The sequence below is a fragment of the Phocoena phocoena genome, chromosome 21, assembly GCF_963924675.1.
Source record: "Phocoena phocoena chromosome 21, mPhoPho1.1, whole genome shotgun sequence".
Taxonomy (NCBI): Eukaryota; Metazoa; Chordata; class Mammalia; order Artiodactyla; family Phocoenidae; genus Phocoena; species Phocoena phocoena.
The window spans coordinates 33,007,401-33,033,686 of record NC_089239.1 but is presented as its reverse complement, the minus strand read 5'-3'; positions in this window follow the sequence as shown (position 1 = coordinate 33,033,686).

Genomic DNA, 26,286 nt, shown 5'->3' with positions numbered 1-26,286 from the left:
ATTCTTGAATGAGGGAGTGTTACTTATAACATTTAACGTTTATTGATTGATTTTTGCCTGGTGATATTGTAAACACAACATATATAATTCAGTTAGTCCTGAAAACAGTATGATGTTGTCACTACTAATGTGATTCAGATTTTACAAATGAGGATTATAAAGGTTAAATATTTTCCTAAGTTTACCTACACACCAGGTAGCAGGGCCAACTTTTTTTTTTTTTTTTTAAGAAGATGTTGGGGGTAGAGTTTATTAATTAATTAATTTATTTTTGCCCTGTTGGGTCTTCGTTTCTGTGCGAGGACTTTCTCTAGTTGTGGCAAGCGGAGGCTACTCTTCATCACAATGCTCGGGCCTGTCACTATCACGGCTTCTCTTGTTGCGGAGCACAGGCTCCAGACACGCAGGCTCAGTAGTTGTGGCTCACGGGCCTAGTTGCTCCGCGGCATGTGGGATCTTCCCAGACCAGGGCTCAAACCCGTGTCCCCTGCATTAGCAGGCAGATTCTCAACCACTGCGCCACCAGTGAAGCCCTAGGGCCAGCTTTTAAAGCCTAACAGTTTGACTCCAAAGCTTTTGCTGATAACTATTGTGCTGTAGTATTTTAAATATATATGTTCTCCAACCACAACGTAATGAAACTAGAATGTGTAACTGAAAGGAATTTGGGTATTCATAAATATGTAGGAATTAAACAACAGTCCTACATTACCTGTGGCCCAAGGAAGAAATCAGAGTTTAAATTAGAAAATGATGAGTGAAAATATAAAAGGAATATACCAAAAGTGCTGGAGAGGAAGCTAGTGTAGTACATAGAGGGAAATTTATAGCTGTAAATGTCTATATTACAAAGAAGGAAAATCACAAATCAATAATCTAACTTTCCAATGTAAGTAACCAGAATAAAGATGAAGCTAAACTCAAAGCAAGCAGGAGGAAGGAAATTATAAAGATTATAGTGAAATAAAATGAAATGGAGAGTAGAAAGATGGTAGAGAATATCAATGAAATCAAGAGTTCTTTCTTAGAAAAGCACAACAATTTGACAGACCTTTCACTAGACCGATGAAAAAGGAAAGAGAAGACATTATTAAAAGGAAAGATTGAGGGAAAATTATTTCCTACTTTACCAAAATAAGTGGATTTATAAGGGAATAAAATTAACAGTTTTATGGCAAAAAATTAGATACCCTAGAATAAATGGATAAATTCCTGGAAAGACAAAACAACCCAAACTTTCTTAAGAAGAAATAGAAAATCTGAATAGACCTCTAACAATGAAGGATATTGATTTAGTAATCAGACATACTCCTGTAATGCAGAGCCGAGCCCAGTCTCGCTGTTAAATTCCACCAAACATTTAAAGAAGAATTAACACAAATCCTACACAAACTACAAAAGAAAATGAGGAGGGACCATTTTCTAACTCATTATAGGAGGCCAATATCATCCTGATAACAAAAACAAAGACAACACAAAGAGCACAAACTACAGACCAATATGTCTTACGAATATGAATGCAAAAATCCTTTAAAATACTAGCAAGCAGAATCTAGCAACATGTAAAAATAATGATTTGCTATGACCAATTATCCCTTAATGAGAAGGTGGTTCTACATATGAATATCAATCAATGTAATACATCAGAGTAATAGAATAAATAACAAAACCACAGGGTCATCTCAGTAGATATAGGGAAAGCACTTAACAAAATCCAAAACCATTTCATGATTTAAAAACGAAACAAAACACAACAAAGTTGAACAGAAGTTATTTAGTCTAATAAATGTTATTTATGGGACAAACAAAAAACAGAAACACAGCTAACATCATACTTAATGGTGAAATGACTAAACCTTCCCTCCTAAGATCAGGAACAAAACAAGTATCTCTCTCCTCTTGGCACTTCTATTCAGCATTGAACTGGAACTTCTTCTAGCCAGGGCAAGAAGGCAAGAAAAAATTTTAAATCATCCATATTGGAAACTAAGAAGTGAAACAATTTTCTGTTTAACAATGACATGATATTATATAGAAGTCATAAATAATCCTTAAAAGGAATTTTAGACCTATTAAGTTCAGCAAGGTGTATAGTAAAGATCGATATAAAAATAGTTGTATTTCTATAAACTAACAATGACCAAGAAAAATGAAATTAAGAAAATAATTTCATTTATAATAGACTAAAAAAACAAAACAGGGATAAATTAAACACAAAAGTGCAACACCTACATGAAAAGAAAACTGCAAACCATTGTTGAAAAAAGTAGACCTAATAGAGATATATTTCATGTTGATTTATTGGAAGACTTAATATTGTTAAGATGGCAAAAGATACATGCACCCCAATGTTTATTTTATTTTGTTTTTCAAACAAGAAGTTTTACAATCATTAAAGTTTGAGGTGCAAACGGAGGCATGCATTACGGATTAGACTAGAGAAATAAAAGTAAGTAGATCATAGGTGCTCTACTTAAATGTTTCACAAAATGAAAAACCTATGGTTTAATTGTGATTTGGCTTGATTACTCTCCCAGTAATCGATGTGAAAGAGGTGAAATACGTTGACCAGAGAGATTGCTTAAAAAGTATTTGCAGTAGTCTGTCGAGATTTAGGACAAGGACCTGCCTAAAGTAAGAAATCAATTGTAGGGATGGGTAGGTGAAAACTGTTGGCTAAGCTTATTGATAGCAAAAGTGGAGACCCGGACCATCCCTTAAATTTGAGTTTTCACGATTGGGTGGAAATTGGTGCCCTTAGGTGAAGTTAGCAAAAGTAGGGGTGAAGGTGTGAGCTAGGGAGTAGGTTAAGGATCAAGGAAGGGGAAATGAGCTCACTTTCTTCATGTTGAATTTTTTGCTATTGGCGCATCCAACAGATGTGCCACAAATATTTTGTTCAGAAGCTCAAAACTAAAGATCTGATTGTGCGGTTAGCTGCATATCTATCATCTCCACATGTTCCTAAGCTCGCTGAGGAAAATGAATATATCTTATCAACCTTTGAAACCCCAGATGACTGAAATATCACATTATAAATAGGTCCTCATGATTTATTTCTTAATCAAATGAAGAAGTTACAATGAACTCAAATTTCCTGAACTTTTGCAGTATTACATTTTTCATGTTGCAGAGTTTGGGAAAAATTAAATTTTTAAATTTGCACAGAATATTTGCATTTATGTTAATATCTTTGACTGAAGTATTCATGATTCTCCATTTATAATAATAAAAGTAAACTCAATGGAAAAAATAAAAACACTCTGATTTTTAGTCCGTGGCAGCAGATTCATATGTTACTATTCAGTTGGATGGAGGAATTTCCCCATTTCTTCTTAATTAAAACTAATGTACTACTTATATGATATGATGGAAACTAAACTTTCAAGATTTTGATTCAAATTCAACTGGAAGAAGACATCAAATCAATATATTAAAATTATTGTAGCAACCATCTTTTCTGAATGGGATACATTGTTTTAGAAAAGGTTAGTTTCGTTTTTCATTCATTTTGATTAACCAACAATATTACCAGAAATGGAATGCCATGGCTAATGCATCACTATACTCAACTAAAATGTTCAATATAATTCTTACTATAAATAGGTTATAATATCTAATAAAATCACTTTTTTGACATGAACTAAAATATCTAATGAAGGGGTGACGAAAGCACTAAAACGAAAGCCATCATTACATTGAGTTAGAAGGAGATTCATTTAATTGGTTAGGTTTCTGACTGAAATAACTGCATTCAATTTGTTAATAGGTCTGTGAGTTTTTCTTTTTCTTTTTTTTTATAGGCTGAAATTTTGTTAACTGTCCCACTGACAGTTCAGCATTCACAAGACTAGCTCTAGAAATGCCATCCAGTCACTACATGAATTTCAAATTTACATTTGGCAAACAACAGGAAATTACTTTACCTACAGTGCTTATTCTGAAATATAGTTTAGGATATGGTGTTTATTCTTTTGTTTTTTAATAACATCTACTGAGAAATCACTTTTATTGGGAATCCAAACAATTGGAATTTATTTCATGCTCTGTAATTTTATGAGAAGCAAGTGATAATGAACAGTCTGATACCATGACTATATTCATAAAAACAGCTTAGAGACTTTGGTTAGTACAAATCCTATATTAGTAATCCTACTCTTCGCAGTAAGATATTGGACGTATATGGAACAAAGCTATGCATATTAAAGATGATTATTGATTGAACTATCCGAAGAAGAAGAAAACTTATTTTCTGAGAATTCAGGCTCTGGAGTCTAACTGCCTGGATTGAATCATTTTTATTCACTATAATTGTAGTGTCAGAAGCAGGTTATGTTACTCTAGGTATGAAAAAATTGGAACCCTTGCATATGTATATATTTTTGCCCAGTTCGTTAGAAATATTTATTCATTTTCATAACATAAACTTACTAAAAAGCTGATAATGAGGAAACCGGCACAACCACAGTTGAGAAACATGCTCAGATTTACCAGCCAGTACATGTAGAGGCATGTTAGCAGACTAGCCAAGCCATCATAGATGCCTAGGATATTTATATTCTATTATGAATGCTGTTCTAAATCTATCACTGTAGAATAGAAAAGAGGGTAACCTAGAGATCTCACAGGACTGACTAAAAGAAGTGTACAGTATCTAACTTTTAAGGTAACATAATCCTAGTTGAAAATTAGAAATATCATTGCTTTACTCAAACGATACCACCAAAATAAAAATTAGGGTTTTAGTTGATTATAAGTTGCATGCAGTTATTTTAGATGCTGTGTACTAGAAAATATCTTATAACCCTAGATGGCTATTGTCATTATTAGTCTTTGGGTATTTCTAACTCTGCTGTTTCAAAAAAAAGGTAATTTTACATTTTTTAACCTTTTCTTATTGGAATTAATAAATCACAAGTCACAGTTACAGCTTCATTGCATTTATGTAGTCCCTTCCCCTTACCATTTGTCAAAACTCTATGTATGTTTTACTATTTCCACATGCAAATGTAGATTTCAGTGGCCAGCACACCCATGGAATATACATCCAGCCCATACTTTCTTGATAGTTGTTCAGAAAGTCTTAATGCATCTGGTTTTGTTTACTCATTTGTTTGTTTTAATTCTCTACAGATGTTTTGAATCGTGTACTTATGTTTCATTCTCATATTGGGGAATAGAAATGTTATAGTAAGATATATATATATGTATTACTTTGCTATAATAGCAGTTCTAGACTTTCAGAAATTAATTTTGTAAACCTATCTTATTCTGGCTTAACCTCATTTCTGTATTCATTGTTCTTTGATATCTATTATCTATCATGGTGATGAGTGAATTCTTTGATTTACATAAAGAAGTGATATTTACATATGTGCATATAGAAAATAAGGAAGCAAAGCACAGGATACCTCTCAGTATATTTAAAATCTTGAAGCTTCAGACTCAGGGCCAAGGAGAGTTTAACCAAAAACAGATGTAATAAAAATAGTATGCCGTAAGACTGTCAGTGGTGATGTTAGAACAGGCAGATAGGTATACATGAGCAGAGAAATGGGCACAGGCCAAATAGCAGGAAACCAAGCATCTTGTAAACAATATGGGGGTCCTTGGGTAGACAAAGAAAAGCAGGAACCTCCAGACTAACAGGAAACCACATATTTTGGGGTATCAGGTGTCCTGCAGGCAGACAAAGAAGGTGGAAAAAGGCGGAAATCTCTGCTTCAAACGCAACATTTTGCTCATTATTCTCTCATTACAATAAAACTAGTCTCACAGATAAGACGTTCCCATCATGTACCAACGCCATGATACTTCCAGTCAAGACTAAATAAGGACGAAATCCCTCCTCCCCTTGGGGAGGTGGAACTGGGATGAAAATCAGGGAATACAACCCTAATCCTCTGCCTCCCCAATGAATATTCCACCTCTTCATTTCTACACCCCACATATCCAGCTTGCCAAAAAACTCAGGGCAGCTACTCACCTGAGTCTGCCCGCTCTCCCCTTGAGAGCATACTGTCACTTAATATATCCAGACTTTCCTTTCTTGACCTCTGCATCTCATCTCTGAATTCTTTCTGCAGTGAGACAAGAACCTACTCTCTGGTAACAGTGATATATTCAGGAATATTTACCAATGAATTTCTAAGTCCCAATGTGAATGCTTATAATCAAAGATGACTGAGACATCTGTATTTGGAATACATGGAATTTAGATCAGTATTTGTAACCTTATTAAAGAGATGTTTTCATGATATGAAAGCTTTTCTCATGAAGAGGCAGGAATAAGGGCTATGAATCAACTCTGAAAACAAGAATGACAATCTAATAAATACAGACTACTGCGTTTGAACACTGCAGCAGAAGGTGGTTCATAAAAGCAGTGATGTGATATGAAAGGAACTTTACTGTTGTGGATTGCTGATTATTGAGCAATTATTGGGGACTGCTGACTCAGAGCTCAGGTTTTGTTGTTGTTATTGTTCATTTGTTTGTTTTGCAAGATGGAATACTTTCATTTCCTAGTGCTGTGGCTCGGTAAATAATCCTTGATAGTGTGACACATTTTTCTTTATATTTGTAAACATTACATTGAAGTATCATAAACCATACAGAGAAGCACACAAATTATAAATGTACTTTTGAATGCATGTTCACCAAGTGAACATATCCATGTAACTAGTACTTAGGTTAAGAAACAAAACATAGATTGAACCACAAAACCTTGTTTTGCCTCTTTCAGCCACTGAACTCCCCAAGGCTAACCACTATTTTGACTTCTAGTACTCTAGATAAATTTTGCCGGTTATTGGACTTTATATAAATGAATTAATATGGCGTATACTCTTTTGTTTCTTCTTTTATTCAACATTGTAATTTTGAGATTCATACAAATTATTTTATATATAGTTTCAAATCTTTCATTCTCAGTGTTCACAGGGCTGTCCAATAGAACTTTGTGTAGTATGGGAGCAGCTCCATGTATGCACTGTAATACACTGCAAAGTAAAGTAGCCATCCATGATCCACATACAGTTACTGAGCACTTGCAGTATGGCGAGTGTAACTGAGAAATTAAATGTTTTTAATTCAATAAAATTGAACTAGTTTCATGTGGCTAGTGGTTACCATTTTGGACAACACATGCATTTGTGTGACTGTGCTACCATTTAATCATCCATTTTTCTGTAGAAAAACATTTGGGTAGTTACAGGTTCATACTATTATGAATGATGTTCTTATGCAATATCTTTTATATGTCTTTGAGGGAAAGAGCATACACATTTCCATTGAATACAATCCCATTATGTAGGAGTTGTATTATAACTTGCAACTTTAATAGAAGATGTCAAATGGTTATGTCAATTGGTTGCACCATATTACTTTCTTATCAGCAATCTATGCATGTTCCATTTACTTCACAATCTCATCAATGATATTGTCTATCTCTTTCTTTTTTACCATTTTGATAGGTGTACAGTATAGCAATCATGGGTTCAACTTCCATTTTAAAAAATTATTATTAAAGAAAGGGAGCATCTTTTCAAATATAATGACAATGACACTCTACCAATGTGGTCTTCCTTCCAAATACTCATAATCTCTGTATACCCAAAAGGAAAATATCAGGAAAATCCCAACTGAAACATTCTACAAATACCTGAGCCAGTACTTCTCAAAACTGTGAAGTATATGAAAAGCAAGAAAAGTCTGTCACAGCCAAAGGTGCTTAAGCAACATGACCACTAAATGAAATGTGCTCTGCTGGATGGGATCTTAAAACAATAAAGTACATTAGGTGAAAACTAAGGAATTCTGAATGAAGCATGCATTTTAGTTAACATGGTAATTGGTTATTGGTTCATTAATTGTAACAGACTAGACTAATATAAGATGCCAATAATATACGAATCTCTGTGTACAGTATATGGGATTCTCTGTAGTATCTTCACAATTTTTTTTCTGTCATCAATTGTCCTAAAACAAAAAAGTTCATTCAATAAAATAGTCCTAGAATACATTTTGTTTTTCACTTCATTTCCACTCTCCTGAGTCTCCCATTCTGAAACCTTTAAAAACGTTAGAAGTTCTTCTAATAAATATATTTATCTATCTGGGGTAAAGTATAAAGTGAAGTTTTTGTATCTAACCATGCTTAAGAGAATAAAATAAAATTTTCCCAAAATGCAGTGTAAAAGGTCACTAAATACTCAAAGGTGCTATTTAGAGACTCTGAGAGAGAGATGAAAAGGAACATAGATTGGTAAACTGCCTCACTGCACTGATACTCCATGATTGACTTATTGTGACAAATAGCAGATAAGATTTTTTTAAAAGACCACAGTGCTACAATGACTAGTTTTTCTTCCCCAAGCATTCACAGGTAACACAAGCCAAACTATGTCTTTCTTTTTCTTTTGAGAAAGAAACAACACTTTTATTTTATTAAGACAAGAGATTAATTTCGGCACAGGGATCTCCATGAATATATTTCCCTTCAAACATTGCCAAGGTCAATGGAATTTTGACTTGTCTGGTGCAATTTTACTGGATACACAGCTTAAGCCTTCCTAAAGCAAACATAATTTACAATCTATGGTTTGCTCTTTAAAGTTCAAGTTGAATATTTCTATTTCTTGTTTAGCCTTTACATGCTCTACTGTTTTTTTTCTCCTTGCCATATTCCTTGTTTTTTTTTATGTACCTAAAACTTCAGATTATATCGATTAAGATTTTTTTAGTAAGCATTAAAATGAGAAACAAAGATGATTGGATTAAGGCAAGTAACTATGTCTGTGCACTGAGCTGCCAAGCATAAGCTCAGGTTGATGTTTATTTTAATTAGAGTAATACTGTAATGAAGAAAGTAGTTTTCTGTGTGTATGTGTGGAAAATGGGTAGTTTGGTGGCCTTTGTAGAATGTGTGATTTATGTGACTTATCTGTTTGTATTTTTAAATGGATAGCTTCAAGCAGTATAAAAAGTAGAAATGAAATATGATAATGTGCACACCTGAAAAATAGAAATATTGAACTTATATATTTTACATTATTTGGCTTCAAACTAAATTTGTAAGCACTAGACATTTATCTTCACATACTCAATCCATTTGAATATACTTTTAAGTGATTTATGATTTGTCTCAATGAAGGGCTTCATTGAAGCTGTTGCTTGCTCCAAATTTCCTGATTCTCATACACCCCGCTAAATAAAAACAGCACTGCATTTTAACATGTAAGAGCCCTGTTGCGTATTTCAAGAGTAAAATAACATTGAGGCCATTTGTGCTGGTGTATGAGTAAACACATATTACTTTATTTTGAATATTACATTTATTTTTAAAATTCTCCTCTGCTTCAGTACAGAGACTTCTTTTCTTTCTTGATGCACAATACAAACATTTCACAGTGGTCCTGTGGAGACGTTGATCTGCAGTAGCATAAATGTGAGATTTTAAAAATGGGAATTTAAGAGATTGAAGGAGAAAATAGTGTTATAGAGGCTAATCACAGGGATAATTTGGCTATCTTATTGTTTCTTTCAACATCTGTTGCTCTTCTTTCCTTAGGTAACAGAATCCTTCAGTTACTTTGGGAAATTGCTCCTCCCTTATGTGATGTGGTCTACAAATGAGGCCTTCAATGTAAGAAACGCAGTAGTAGAATTTTAAGGCAGGTCAATGTGTACCATTCCTTTGGGCATGATTTTTAGTTGATAAAAGGACACTTTACCAAAACTGAGACAGTCAGATTTATTTTACTGGATAATGAGTTGAAAGGGGTACAGAAAAAGGTGACATCTTCATTCATTTATTGATCGATTGATTTATTGGCCACGCTGTGCATCATGCGGGATTTTAGTTCCCCGACCAGGGATCGAACCTGTGCCCTCTGCACTGGGAGCATGGAATCTTAACCACTGGACCGCCAGGGAAGTCCCGACATCTTCTTTTAAAGGTTATTGACAGTAAGATATCTTTAAGCCTAGATCTTCTGTTGTTCATTTGTGCCATCATGTAGAGATGTCCCAAGAGAATGATCACGTAGCCAAAAATATTCCTGAAGAACATTTTTTTCTTCAGGAAAATTTTGGATGTCTCTATCAAACCTTGCCTAAAGCTATTTACAGCCTGCTCTTTGCAGTTAGATTTTGATTTTGATTCCTGTCAGTTTCATTGAAAAATAACTGACTCATGCCTGATAGCACGCATACAGGTACTTCTTTGACCTGTAGTCCATTTTTGTTTTTGACTAGCATCGCAAGTAACAGCTTATGACAATTAGCATACATAAATTAGGAAAAAGGGCCTACAGTGCTTTTGAGTAAAATGACAATATATAAAACATCTCACTAAATAGACAACCCACCTTAACTTTTTTGTAATTCACAGCTATTAGAACAGTCATTTCTAGGATATAGTTCAGTAAGATGATGCCACTTTGTAACAACAGAAACTTTGAAAAAGCAGAATAGTTTCAGGAAAAAAACACCCTCAAAAGTGTACAGATGGTCTCCTCTCAATGCTTTTGTATTGGAAAAACACTAATTAGCCTTTGTGAGAATACAATTAAGGAATTAAAATGTATATATTCCAAATCAGTACAATCTAAATGGGTTGAAGGATTTTGCCATTATTCTGCATTTAGCCCTCTTTGTCATTCAGTAGAATTATGACCCAGTTATTTGATGTCAAGTTTTAATGTTGTATTTTTATGGCAGGGACTCTATTTCCTTTCACCTGGTACACCTCTGAGTTTCACAATTAGAGAAGAGTATTTACTAAGTTATGATCAAGTTTCCTTAATATGTATGAATTTTTTCCCTCTTATTAATGGAAGAAAACATTGGAATTAGTTTTAGCAGATAGCGTGCCAATCTAATACAGAAATCAGACTCACAGTTTTGAAATTTTGGCAGATTTTGTTTTGTGGAATATTCCAGTGAGTCAAATAATTTCTTTGGTATATAGACTTAATGGTGTTGGAAACTGCAATGCCCTGGCTTGTTTTAAATCAGAATTAAAGATGTGCCAACCTGTCACAACTCCTGTGCACAAAGTACACTATAGTTCTTCACACCCCTTTGAATTCATATCAGTCATTTGAAAATAACATTTTTCTCTCGAATGAGCTGTCACTGTCGATTTGAATAGTGGCTGTTGAACTGGAATTCATCCAAATTTTCTGCAAGCCATTTGGTTCATTATATTACAAACCAAATGACTTGCAAAACCGTATTTTTTCACACTGTTTAAAGCAAATGCAATACTCTCTCTTCAAAGACTGCAGTAATAATTTGATACCTTTATTCAAATATCTATTTAGATTTCTCTTTTTCCCTGCTTTATTGGCATTTCTGATTCACGTCTCAATAAGCAGCCCAAAGTCTTTTTTCTTAGTATCTACTGTGTTTTGATTCAGTGGTACTTTAGCTCTGGTTATGTGTAACCACCAAATGACAAACAGGTCTTTGTGATGCCCTGTTTCTGTTCCTCTTATGAAAGTGTAAATCTCTAGATGCTCTACGATAAAGATGCTGTTCAGAGTAAAATAGTATTTGTGAACACATTGGAATAAAAATGTTTTCTCTCATTTTAACACTTCCACCATACCTGACATTTCAAAAAATACCTATGATTTAGGATTGTTTTTGTATTGTTATCTGTCACCAAGTGACACAGTATGTTGCATGGGATTGAAAATTGTAAAATCAGCTGCAGTTTTCCTAGAAGAAAACATCTGTTGCTCCCTTCTGCTGGGATTTTGTTTCCATTTTATTCCAGAATTAATACATAAGTTATTTTTTTTTAACATCTTTATTGGAGTATAATTGCTTTACAATTGTTAGTTTCTGCTTTATAGCAAAGTGATTCAGCTCTACATATACCTATATCCCCATATCTCCTCCCTCTTGCGTCTCCCTCCCACCCTCCCTATCCCACCACCCTAGGTGGTCACAAAGCACCGAGCTGATCTCCCTGTGCTATGCTGCTGCTTCCCGCTAGCTATCTGTTTTACATTTGGTAGTGTATATATGTCCATGCCACTCTCTCGCTTCGTCCCATCTTACCCTTCCCCCTCCCCATGTCCTCAAGTCCATTCTCTATGTCTGTGTCTTTATTCCTGTCCTGCCCCTAGGTTCTTCAGACCAATTTTTAAAAAAAAATTCCATATATATGTATTAGCATATGGTATTTGTTTTTCTCTTTCTGACTTCACTCTGAATGACAGTCTCTATGTCCATCCACCTCACTACAAATAACTCAATTTCGTTTCTGTTTATGGCTGAGTCATATTCCATTGTATATATGTGCCACATCTTCTTTATCCATTCATCCTTCGATGACACTTAGGTTACTTTCATATCCTGGTTATTATAAATAGTGCTGGAATGAACATTGTAGTACATATCTCTTTTTGAATTATGGTTTGTTCAGGGTATATGCCCAGGAGTGGGATTGCTGGGTCCTATGTTAATTCTATTTTTAGTTTTTTAAGGAACCTCCATACTGTTCTCCATAGTGGCTGTATCAATATACATTCCCACCAACAGTGCAAGAGAGTTCTCTTTTCTCCACACCCTCTCCAGCATTTATTGTTTGTAGATTTTTTGATGGTGGCCATTCTGACCGGTGTGAAGTGATACCTCATGGTAGTTTTGATTTGCATTTCTCTAATGATTAGTGATGTTGATCATCCTTTCATGTGTTTGTTGGAAATCTGTATATCTTCTTTGGAGAAATGTCTATTTAGGTCTTCTGCCCAATTTTAGATTGGGTTGTTGGTTTTTATTTTTGATATGGAGCTGCATGAGCTCCTTGTAAATTATGGAGATTAATCCAATTGTCAGTTGCTTCATTTGCAAATATTTTCTCCCATTCTGAGGGTTGTCTTTTTGTCTTGTTTATGGTTTCCTTTCCTGTGCAGAAGCTTTGAAGTTTCATTAGGTCCCATTTGTTTATTTTTGTTTTTACTTCCATTTCTCTAGGAGGTGGGTCAAAAAGGATCTTGCTGTGGTTTATGTCATAGAGTGTTGTGCCTATGTTTTCTTCAAAGGGTTTTAGAGTGTCTGGCCTTACATTTAGGTCTTTAATCCATTTGGAGTTTATTTTTGTGTATGGTGTTAGGGAGTGTTCTAATTTTATGCTTGTACATGTAGCTGTCCAGTTTTCCCAGCACCACTTATTGAAGAGGCTGTCTTTTCTCCATTGTATATTCTTGCCTCCTTTATCAAAAATAAGGTGACCGTACGTGCATGGGTTTATCTCTGGGCTTTCTATCCTGTTCCATTGACCTATCTTTCTGTTTTTGTGCCAGTGCTGTACTGTCTTGATTACTGTAACTTTCTAGTATAGACTGAAATCAGGAAGCCTGATTCCTCCAGCTCCATTTTTCTTTCTCAAGAGTGCTTTGGCTATTCGGGGTCTTTTGTGTTTCCATACAAATTGTGAAATTTTTTGTTCTAGTTCTGTGAAAATTGCCATTGGTAGTTTGATAGGGATTGCATTGATCAGTAGATTGCTTTGGGTAGTATAGTCATTTTCACAATGTTGATTCTTCCAATCCACGAACATGGTATATCTCTCCATCTGTTTGTATCATCTTTAATTTAATTTCTTTCATCAGTTTCTTATAGTATTCTGCATACAGGTCTTTTGTTTCCTTAGGCAGGTTTATTCCTAGGTATTTTATTCTTTTTATTGTAGTGTTAATTGGGAGTGTTTCCTTAATTTCACTTTCAGATTTTTCATCATTAGCATATAGGACTGCAAGAGATTTCTCTGCATTAATTTTGCATCCTGCTGCTTTACCAGATGTATTGACTTCCTCTTGTAGTTTCCTGGTTGCATCTTTAGGATTCTCTATGTATAGTATCATGTCATCTGCAAAAAGTGACAGTTTTACTTCTTCTTTTCCAATTTGGATTCCTTTTATTTCTTTTTCTTCTATGATTGCTGTGGCTAAAACTTCGAAAACTGTTTTGAATATTAGTGGTGAGAGTGGGCAACCTTGTCTTGTTCCTGATCTTAGTGGAAATGGTTTAAATTTTTCACCATTGAGAATGATGTTGGCTGTGGGTTTGTCATATTTGGCCTTTATTATGTTGAGGAAAGTTCCCTCTATGCCTACTTTCTGGAGGGTTGTTATCATAAATGGGTGTTGAATTTTGTCGAAAGCTTTCTCTGCACCTATTGAGATGAGCATATGGTTTTTATCCTTCAACTTGTTAATATGGTGTATCACGTTGATTGATTTGCGTATAGTGAAGAAGCCTTGCATTCCTGGAATAAGGCCCACTTAATCATGGTGTATGATCTTTTTAATGTGCTGTTGGATTATGTTTGCTAGTGTTTTGTTGAGGATTTCTGCATGTATGTTCATCAGTGATATTGGCCTGTGGTTTTCTTTTTCTGTGACATCTTTGTCTGGTTTTGGTATCAGGGTGATGGTGGCCTCGTAGAATGAGTTGGGGAGTGTTCCTCCCTCTGCCATATTTTGGAAGAGTTTGAGAAGGATAGGTGTTAGCTCTTCTCTAAATGTTTGATAGATTTCGCCTGTGAATCCATCTGGTCCTGGGCCTTTGTTTGTTGGAAGATTTTTAATCACAGTTTCAATTTCAGTGCTTGTGATTGGTCTGTTCATATTTTCTATTTCTTCCTGATTCAGTCTTGGCAGGTTGTGCATTTCTAAGAATTTGTCCATTTCTTCCAGGTGGTCCATTTTATTGGCATAGAGTTGCTTGTAGTAATCTCTCATGATCCTTTGTATTCCTGCAGTGTCAGTTGTTACTTCTCCTTTTTCATTTCTAATTCTATTTATTTGAGTCTTCTCCCTTTTTTTTCTTGATGAGTCTGGCTAATGGTTTATCAATTTAGTTTATCTTCTGAAAGACCGAACTTTTAGTTTTATTGATCTTTGCAATCTTTTCCTTCATTCCTGTTTCATTTATTTTGGATCTGATCTTTATGATTTCTTTCCTTCTGTTAACTTTGGGGTTTTTTTGTTCTTCTTTCTCTAATTGCTTTAGGTGTAACGTTAGGTTGTTTATTTGAGATTTTTCTTGTTTCCTGAGGTAGGATTGTATTGCTATAAACTTCCCTCTTAGAACTGCTTTTGCTGCATCCCATAGGTTTTGGGTCATCGTGTTTTCATTGTCATTTGTTTGTAGGTATTTTTTGGATTCCTCTTTGATTTCTACAGGGATCTTTTGGTTATTTAGTAGTGTACTGTTTACCCTCCATGTGTTTATATTTTTTACATTTTTTTTCCTGTAATTGATATCTAGTCTCACAGTGCTGTGGTCGGAAAAGATATTTGATACAATTTCAATTTTCATAAATTTACCGTGGCTTGATTTGTGATCAAGATGTGATCTCTCCTGGAGAATGTTCCATGACCACTTGAGAAGAAAGTGTATTCTGTTGTTTTTGGATGGAATGTCCTATAAATATCAATTAAGTCCATCCTGTTTAATGTGTCATTTAAAGCTTGTGTTTCCTTATTTATTTTCATTTTGGTTGATATGTCCATTGGTGAAAGTGGGGTGTTACAGTCCCCTACTATGATTGTGTTACTGTCGTTTTCTCCTTTTATGGCTGTTAGCATTTGCCTTATGTATTGAGGTGCTCCTATGTTGGGTGCATAAATATCTACAATTGTTATATCTTCTTCTTGGATTGATCCTTTGATCATTATGTAGTGTCCTTCTTTGTGTTTTCTAATAGTCTGTATTTTAAACTCTATTTTGTCTGATATGAGTGTTGCTACTCCAGCTTTCTTTTGATTTCCATTTGCATGAATACCTTTTACCATCCCCTCACTTTCAATCTGTATGTATCTGTAGGTCTGAAGTGGGTCTCTTGTAGATCGTATATATACAGGTCTTGGTTTTGTATCCATTCAGTGAGCCTGTGTCTTTTGGTTGGAGCATTTCATCCAATTACATTCAAGGTAATTATCAATATGTATGTTCCTATTACCAGTTTCTTAATTGTTTTGGGTTTATTACTGTAGGTCTTTTCTTTGTCTTGTGTTTCCTGCCTAGTTAAGTTCCTTTAGCATTTGTTGTAAAGCTGGTTGGGTGGTGCTGAATTCTCTTAGCTTTTGCTTGTCTGAAAAGGTTTTAATTTCTCTATCGAACCTGAATGAGATCCTTGCTGGGTAGAGTAATCTTGGTTGTAGGTTTTTCCCTTTCATCACTTTAAATATGTCCTGCCACTGCCTTCTGGCCTGCAGAGTTTGTGCTGAACAATCAGCTGTTAACCTTATGGGGATTCCCTTGTATGTTATTGGTTGCTTTACCCTTGCAATTTTTAATATTTTTTCTTTGTATTTAATTTTTGATAGTTCGATTAATATGTGTCTTGGGATGTTTCTCCTTGGATTTATCCTATATGGGACTCTGCACTTCCTGGACTTGATTGACCATTATTTTCCCATATTAGGGAATTTTTCAAATATAGTCTCCTCATATATTTTCTCAGACCCTTTGTCTTCTGCTTTTGGGACCCATATAACTGAAATGTTGGTGCATTTAATGTTGTCCCAGAGGTCTCTGAGACTGTTGTCAATTCTTTTCATTGTTTAATCTGCTCTGCGGTAGATATTTCCACTATTTTATCTTGTATGTCACTTATCCTTTCTTCTGCCTCAGTTATTCTGCTGTTGATTCCTTCTAGAGAATTTTTAATTGCATTTATTATGTTGTTCATCATTGTTTGTTTGCTCTTTAGGTCTTCTAGGTCCTTGTTAAATGTTTCTTGTATTTCCTTCATTCTATTTCCAAGATTTTGGATCATCTTTACTATCATTACTCTGAATTCTTTTTCAAGTAGACTGCTTCTTTCCTCTTCATTTGTTTGGTCTGGTGGGTTTTTACCTTGCTCCTTCGTCTGCTGTGTATTTCTCTGTCTTCTCACTGTGTTTACTTACTGTGTTTGGGGTCTCCTTTCTGTAGGCTGCAGGTTCATAGTTCCCATTGGTTTGATGTCTGCCCCCAGTGGGTAAGGTGGGTTCAGTGGCTTGTGTAGGCTTCCTGGTGCAGGGGACTGGTGCCTGTGTTCTGGTGGTTGGGGTTGGATCTTGTCTTTCTTGTGGGCAGGGCCGTGTAGTGGTGTGTTTTGGGGTGACTGTGAACTTATTATGATTTTAGGCAGCCTCTCTGCTAATGGGTGGGGTTGTGTTCCTGTCTTGCTAGTTGTTTGGCATGGGGTGTCCAGCACTGCAGCTTGCTGGTCATTGAGTGTAACTGGGTCTTAGCATTGAGACAGAGATCTCTGGGAGAGCTCTCTTCAACTGATATTATGTGGGGCCAAGAGGCTCTGGTGGTCCCGTTTCCTGAACTCAGTTCTCCCACCTGAGAGGCTCAGGCCTGACACCTGGCCGGATCACCAAGACCCTGTCAGTCCCACGGCTCAGAAGAAAAGGGAGAAAATGAAAGAAAGAAAAAATAAAGTTATTAAAATAAAGAATTAAAAAATATTATTAAAATTAAAAAAATAAATCAAAAAAATTATAAAACAGAAGAGAGCAACGAAACCAATGAACAACTCCACCAATGATAATAAGCGCTAAAAGCTAAACTAAGATAACCACATAAATCAGAAACTAATCAGTCGCATACAGCAAACCCCAAGCCTACAGTTGCTACCAAAGTCCACCTCCTCAATTTTGGGATGATTTGTTGTCTATTCAGGTATTCCACAGATGCAGGTACATCAAGTTGATTGTGGAGATTTAATCAGCTGCTCCTGAGGCTGCTGGGAGAGATTTCCCTTTCTCTTCTTTGTTTGCACAGCTCCTGGGGTTCTGCCTTGGACCTGGCCCTGCCTCTGCATGTAAGTCGCCCTCTGGTGTCTTTTGGGAAGTCTGAGGTCTTCTGCCAGCATTCAGTAGGTGTTGTGTAGGAGTTGTTCCGCACGTAGATGCATTTTTGATGTATTTGTGGGGAGGAAGGTGATTTCCACATCTTACTCTTCTGCCTTCTTGAAGGTTCATCCAATAGATAAGTTTTTATTTTTCAGGAGGAGAATAGTTTATTTTACCAACCACAGGGTTTTCAATTTGTATAATCTATCAATTCCAATTAAGTTTTTGTAATAAAATTTTATTCAAATAAACTCTAATAACTCCTGTGTAAGGCATATTTGTAGAAGATTATTAGAAAAGAAATCAAAGAAACATGACAGAAAATACATTTCACAATTTGTGGTGAAGATTAATATCGAACACCTGGAACGTATTTTTGATGTGGAATGTAGTCCTGACTGGGACATTCAATTCTAACTCCTGGATCTCAGTTTGAACACAAGTTATTATCTCTCTAGGCATAAGCTACTTCACCCAGAAAATGGGACTAAAACACCAAACTGCCTTTATCACTGGGGTGCTCCAAAGGCAAAACAATAACAAATACAAAAGAGTTTGAGGTATTGGAAGTGTCACAATTCAGGAAGAGTAGATAAATCATCTGTTATAGTGATGCTGGAAAATCCAGTTGAATTTTACCTACATTTTCTCATGTCTGAAATCATCTCAAGGTACACTTTCTTCCTTCTATATTTTGAATTATTCTGAAACTTAAATAATTTATGTTTCCCTAGCCAATCAATAAATTTTTTGTAGCATCTCTTCTACTTCTTCTATTTAGCCCCAGGAAATCTGCATTTTCACATGACAAAATTTTCACAGCCTTGAACATTTAGTTATTTAGTAGTTTCCCTGTTGTTCCTTGGTGATAACTTCCCTTTCAGTCAGGGACAGTATGCATCCCACTCCCATAACTAATTATAGAAATGGTCTTATGGGTCATCATATTACTACTACCTCACTTTTATTTGCAAATTATCGATCTATCACTACCATTAAAGGTGCTAAGTCAGAAGTTCATGCATGCCTCTGTAATCTCATTGCCATTATTTATTTATGCCCAGGAAGTCTTTAGCAGTTTGGGACCTTGCTCAGTTTCTTTGTATGTAGATATGTTTTGTCATATATCTTAGCAACTTCTGATTTCTTATTGATGACTTATTTCTCTTCTAAATTTTGCTAAATATATTTTGTAAATCTTCAAACTCCAGTGAATTTCATCTTTATTAGGTTTCAGTCATCTGCAAGAACAATTAAAACTTTGATCACATCACCCGGAGCTATGCTTTGATTCTAAGATTTTAAACTCTGACATTCACTGTCATACCAGACAGCCTGGTTATTGTAAGCTCCATATCCAAAATCTGCGTAAAATGGTCTTTCTCCTTCATTCTTAGCCAAAGTGTGTAAACCACCATCCTATTTTATCAAGTCTTATGTAGCATAATAGTTGTTTTATCTTTCTTTGACCCTATGGTAGACCATTTAAAAGTACATTATATTCTGGTTTTTAAATGTTTTATTCATTTTTTTAGTTTTATATTTTTACTTTTTATTTTAGCCTTGTTGAAGTATAATTGACATATACAATTTCAAGGTATTTAAAGTGTACATCATGATGATTTGATACATGTATACATTGTGAAAGGATTTCACCATATAATTAACATATCTATCACCTCACATTGTATGTTTTCATTTTTGGTGAGAATATTGATTCTCTCTAATATCTTAGCAATTTCAGTTACACAATACAGTGTTATAAACTATAGTCATCAGGTTTTACATTAGTTCCTCAAACTTACTCATCTGATAGCTGAAAGTTTGTACCCTTTTACCAACATCTCCTATTTCTCCCACCTTTCAATCCCAGGCCACCACTTTTCCATTCTCTGTTTCTATGAGTTTGAGTTCTGTTTTCTTTTGTTTTTTAGATTCCACATATAAGTGAATAGTACAATATTTGTCTTTCTCTGTCTCACTTATTTCACTTAGAGTAATGCCCTCAAGTTTCAAATCTGTGCTTACCAAAGTGGAAAGGGAAGGATGTTGGGATAGATTAGGGGGATGGGATTAACAGATACAGACTATTATATTTAAAATAGATAAGCAGCAAGGATTTACTGTATAGAACACGGAATTATACCCATTATCTTGTAATAACCTGCAATGGAACAGAATCTGCAAAAGTACTGAAGCACTATGCTATACACCTGAAACTAACACAATATTGTAAATCAGCTATACTGCAATAAAAAAAAACCCTCTATTTTGCACATTGGCACATAGTACGCACACAGTAAATATTTGTTAAATGCCTGTTGCTGTGTAGAGCTCCACCAAGCAGAAACCATAAGGCCCAGTAGGTGAAATACATGCTCTGATGCAAACTATACTTGATTTTTTAAAATATGAATTAAAATTGGAAAGAACAGATTCCATTCAAATGATTTGGGAATGTGCAGTAATAGTTACCAATTAAATGAGGGAGGCCAGCGTATTCATTCATTTGTTCAGTCAGTCAGTCAACAAATATTTGTTGAGAGCTTGCTCTTGCCACACATAGCACTTCCCCTGCTGCTTTATTATTTTTTAAAAAACATATTTAACTAGGAGGCTTAGCAGGATTTAAAACCCTTATATATCAAGAAACAGGTTTTCTGCAATCCGAGTTTCTTGAAACAACTTTGCATTAATCCATAAAACCAATCCATTATTTCAAGGCTATTTTATTTGGATGCCAATAAGACATATCCCAGGTGAAGAATATTGGCCATGGGGGGTAAACTGTGAGGAATTAAAGTGATTGTACAAATGTAGCCAACGGCCATGGCAAAAGGGTTATTTTAGTGCTTTAATTACCATTTAGATGGCTCAACTCAAATTAGACTGGTCAGGATTGCTCAGAATCCACAGATCATTTCTAGCCAGTTCTTAGAGAATGCAGAATGTAGACCTAAGATAAATTAACTGGATTAATAAGCATTTCCTGGAGATGGGCTCACAGGTTAATCAGCAGAGGCCATTTACTAGACTGTTACTGAGGTGCTGAGTTAAGAACGGGCTAGTAAAGAACATATGTAAATATTTCACTTCCTTTTTTAGTCATGGGATATATATATATATATATATATATATATATATATATATATATATATTTTTTTTTTTTTTTTGTGGTACGCAGGCCTCCCACTGTTGTGGCCTCTCCCGTTGTGGAGCACAGGCTCCGGACGTGCAGGCTCAGCGGCCATGGCTCACGGGCCCAGCCACTCCGCGGCATGTGGGATCTTCCCGGACTGGGGCACGAACCCGCGTCCCCTGCATTGGCAGGCGGACTCTCAACCACTGCGCCACCAGGGAAGCCTGTATATATTTTATTATGAAAAATATTTAATATGTTGAAATGTGTTTGATATTCAATTTTAGTGTATTTCCAAAATTTAACATCTATTATGTATGCAAAATTTTTTGTGAATGCAGTATTTTTGTACTGTTGCTATTTGAACTCTAGTATTCCGGAGGTCTCATTTCATTTTATCAAGATATTCCAATTGTGGAAATCTGAAGAATTAAGAATGAGTTTTTGATTAGTTTGCTTGTTCTTTATATGTAATATCATATTCCACTAAAACATAATACTTGGGCTTAAAAATATCAATCAAATAAAATGTAGAGTCAAACTATAGCAAGAATAATAAAAAGCAATACTTTTTAGACAGTCTGTACTGTCAGAAAAAGCAGAAAATTAAAGCTAGAAGAATTTAGTACGCATGCAGCTGACCATACACTCAACTGAGGAAGATCCACATGGTCACAACCCTGTCATTTAATAACCGCCTTCCATTTCTCCCACCCCACATCCAAGCAGAAAATATGAACTTTACTTTGAGAAATAAGATCCAATTAAAAATTCACATTATACTGCAATGTCTGTTATTGTGAGACGGGATAGTACTATCATGGGGTTTAATGTATTTTAAGTTGTTTCTAAAACTCATAAAGGGAAGTCTGATTTAATATCACCGAAAAAAAGTGTTTGCTTTAACATTTCTTTGTTTATTTCTTTACTGTCAGATGCATATTTTCTCAAGCATTTGGTTTTGACCTTTGATGACTTTTGGATTATAGTAATGAATTTGTGTAGTCTGTTTAATTTTAGTTGAAAATTTAAAATTATATCAGTAATCATAGGCCCTGTATAGATTTAATATCTCTGCTTTGTAGTTCATCTTGATAATTTATTTGTTATTTTAACTCGAAGAGATTAGGATAAATACAGTGTGTTCAATTGTTCTCACAGATTTTATTTTCTGAGAGGAAGAATTATGTAAACCTCAAAAGATTCTTCTTGAACAGCAGAATCCTATGGGTTTTGCAGGAGTGTCAAAGAAGGAACCTGAAATGTATTTTCCAAAGTATTGTGGATTTACATTAAATATTTTAAATTACTCCATATAAAAATACACTTCTATATATTTCTGTCTTCCATAAGATGCATTTATTTATTGCTTTCAGAATGACTCTTTTGACTTCTCACTTATTGCTATACTGCCAAATATATATATTACTTAATAAGGGAAGAAAATAAAAGTAAGATTTAAACTGCCCTATGTTTTTTCAAAGACTACATTTTTATGGCCATGTAGAGTTCTTTAACTTCTTGTTTTTTGCTGTCCTTGCCAAATTTTTCCCCAAGCCACAGATGTCAGTTCCTACTCATCTGCTGCTCTGTTTCTTACTGATACCCTGCAGATTACATGGGTTGTTTTCCAGCTCAAATTGGATCATTTGAGTAAGAAAGGAACTTTAAAATCTGTTGCCATTTTCTTTAGCTTCTTTTTACCTCCTTCCCACACAACTTTATTCCTTAGTAAATAGTCATTTTTTTATTTCAAGTTTTAATGTTGGACTGTTCAAATATGTGTAGGCCTTGGTTTGGCTTTTGAAAATTCTCAAAAATACAAGCAATTCTCTTTTCAACGATAATTTAAAATAGGGAATTGTACATGTCAAAGACTTAAAAGTGCCAGTAAACTATGTAGATATTTAAAGCAATAGACACAATTTTATAAAAATAACAAAAGAGTAATTTATTAAAATGTATTTGAATAGCATTTTGCTTGTATTCATCAAATTATTTTTCAATTATTTAAGTATAGTTTAAGCTAAACACTGTATTTTTTGGTAAAGGAAAATATAAAAAATATATTCTCAACATTTTAGAGTACTTTAGACAGTTGATCTTTTGCAATTATGAATATTTAATTTTGACAAAAAGCTAATGATTTTGAAACCATCCTCATTCAGTCAGTGACATCTCTCGGTGGCATTTTAAAGTACGCAAGAATCTATTACCACTTTCCCATGTCTTCTGAATACACTATCTTCCATCTTCAGTAGCATCATAGCTTAACAAGTTGAGGGATCCAGTATCTTCATGCTTACCCCAAGTCTTATTTTTAGAAAAATACATATAATTAATTAATGAGAGCCAAGGTTTGAAATTTTACTGTATATATATGTCACTTCAGAGCTTGTTTAATATCCACTTTCAGTCTCTACCAGTAGAAATAAGCCATATGTCTAGAAGTGTTTAAATAATTAGCACACATGGAAATTCTTATTCTAGAAATCCTTTGACCACATTTTAGGAACCTTATACAAAAGAATAGGTGATTCATTACAGCATAAAGTATTTCCCCACCCATAAGCATTTTTATTTTGCTGTATTATAAGTAAAGGGAATTAGTCATTTATTAATGGATTGAGAATAAAAATAATTAATGGTTTGAGAATAAAAATAATGAGAAGGAGAAAAGGGATTATTTTTTTCTGGGAAATCCTTAAATTATATCATATTAATACTCTTACATTGTTGCTACATACTATGCCAGTGTTCTCTGAAAAAATATTTAGATAAAAAAATAGTATCTTGGCTTACTGGTCTATGAAACAAAACAATGCAGAAGCAAGTTTACAAAACAACATAATCATTATAGGCATAGGTTTTGGAGCCACTACCGAGGGTCAAGTCTCAGCTCTTCAGTGTACTCAGTGACTTAAGCTATCTGTGCTCTGGTTAACAAATCCATAAAATTCTTTAAAAAAAAGTCAGTGCTTCATAAAGTTACTATGGGTTAAACATCTAAAACATTCAGAAGAATGCATTGTATATCATGTTTACTTATTAGATGACTTATTACCTGTTACTTTGGTGATTAAGTCAGTTGTTAGTATATTTTCTTTATTTTCACTAAGGTGGCAATGAAATATGTTGATGCTATTTAACACAATAAAGGTTTATAGAAAAATTCCCTTCCTTTTAAACAGTTTAACAGAGATGTTCTTTGATGTTTGTAAGAAAATCCACCTGTATTATTTTTGCAAATCCCAAGGTATATATAGAAATAGAACAATAATGTACTGTTGGAATATAAACAGTCTGAAAGTTCCCAACACACACCTACACTCACACAAAACTTCTAAGAAATTAATCATACAATAGATGTACACAAAATTAGATATCCCATTAAATTCCTGCTATGCTTTAATGGCTTTAAAAGTTTAAAGATGTTGTATGTAATTAGGGAATTATAATGTATTATGGCTTAATTCCGTGCAATTATTTTACCTTAAAGCTTTGTCAAATCATATTATGTTCATTGTATATTTACTTTTAATAATGACTTCTTAACTTGCTTCATATAAAGCTTATAAATATGTATATATATATGTGTGTGTGTGTATATGTATACATATATGTATATGTTATTTGAGCATCTGTCTTTAGCAATATCATTTAAATCTTGATATTCTATGTTCTTTGGTTACAGATGGCTGAAAAGCTGAATTGTCCACATCGACCATTTCAGTTTCTTGGTCATTGTTCTATCATGTACCATCCTTGGGGCTCCTATGCCTCCTTTATTTTGTTTCCGACAGTCTTGTGTAAATTGGAGTGTTCCTATTCCCATCTGCTCATTCCTTTACTGTCATAACTGTCCCATTTTGTATTGGAAATTGGTCTTCTTTGAGACTTAAATATTGTTTTATGTTGTTTATGGTATCTATATTCTATATGAAAACTAAGATTTATGATGCCGTGGACAGACCACTTGGTTTCAGTCTTTCAAAGAAAAATGTTACATTAAAGTCAGTGTTGGTAACCCTGCAGTGTATCAGAACACTTTATGAAATACTAACTATGCCAGAAAGAGAGATAACAGCATGCTAACTGGAGCTGAAAGTATTGTATGTGATATTATGATTATTCACAACATTTCTTAAATTTTTTTTTTCTAAGACACTGTTCAATGCTAGACCTTCCCTAGAACTCCCTCCCTCCCTCACATCAGTTCTTGAAGTATTCTTGTGTATTACTACATAGAAAGTGATGAATTACCTCAAGGGAATTCATCTGTTGTCTTGTAGAAGGATCTTTTAGGATAACTGTGAAGCGTTAGTAAATTCCACAGGATGCTATATAAATTGCACTTCCATTCAAAGCAAAAATAACCATTATTTCTAAGCTTTCTCTTCAATGGATTATTTTTATGTTATTTTCCTGAACTCCAGCTAGAGTAGCTCATGAAAAGCCCATACTAAGTTGATCTCTTTAAGGTCAACATGTGAATGTTGTCATTTTAATCAGTATATGTGATTCAATCCCCATTTCCTTTTTTTTCTTCTTCTTCTAATACTTAAAACAGATGATGTTAAGGTCAAGCAGGATCAGCCTTGGACAGTATCATTTTATAAGAAGTGTTGTATTTGAGAATTATAACTGTTCTTTCCAAGCCTGTATGACCTCACTACTCCACGTGTATCTTTTTTGCAAAATTTGTCAATGATCTTCATGTTGGTAATGCAATGTTTTCATTTCTCACTTTATCTCAGAACCATTGTATTCAGTTAATTGGATTCTCCCTCTTCAAAATGTTGCTTCCTTAACTTCTGTGACACCACTTTCCTGCTGTTGGTTGCCTATCAAAAGCAATATCTTTTTTTTTTTTTTGGCTAACAAAGCTTCAAATTTATGAAAATGAATACCATTCCCATTCTACTTACTTAGGGAAAATATTTGCCACCCTATGCCAACATAAAGAATTTTGGATCATCTAACAGACTAGTGTGGTCTCATTCTCCTTGCTAACAGGGTGTACATATGTGCCAGTTATGCCCTCTGGAACCTGAGAGAGGGTATGCTTATTGGCTTCTGGGAAAGGTTTTTCTTACCAATACAAATACTTGCTTGCTTAGAGGGAAACATCCCTTTTCTTTGCAGAGTGTCATCCTGTCTTCATGCAATGCTTAGAATTACTGAAGCCATCTCATGACCATGAGAGAAGGTAATAGCAATAACTGGAACTGCCAGAATAGAAGGAACCCAGTTCTTTTATGACACTGCTGAGTAACT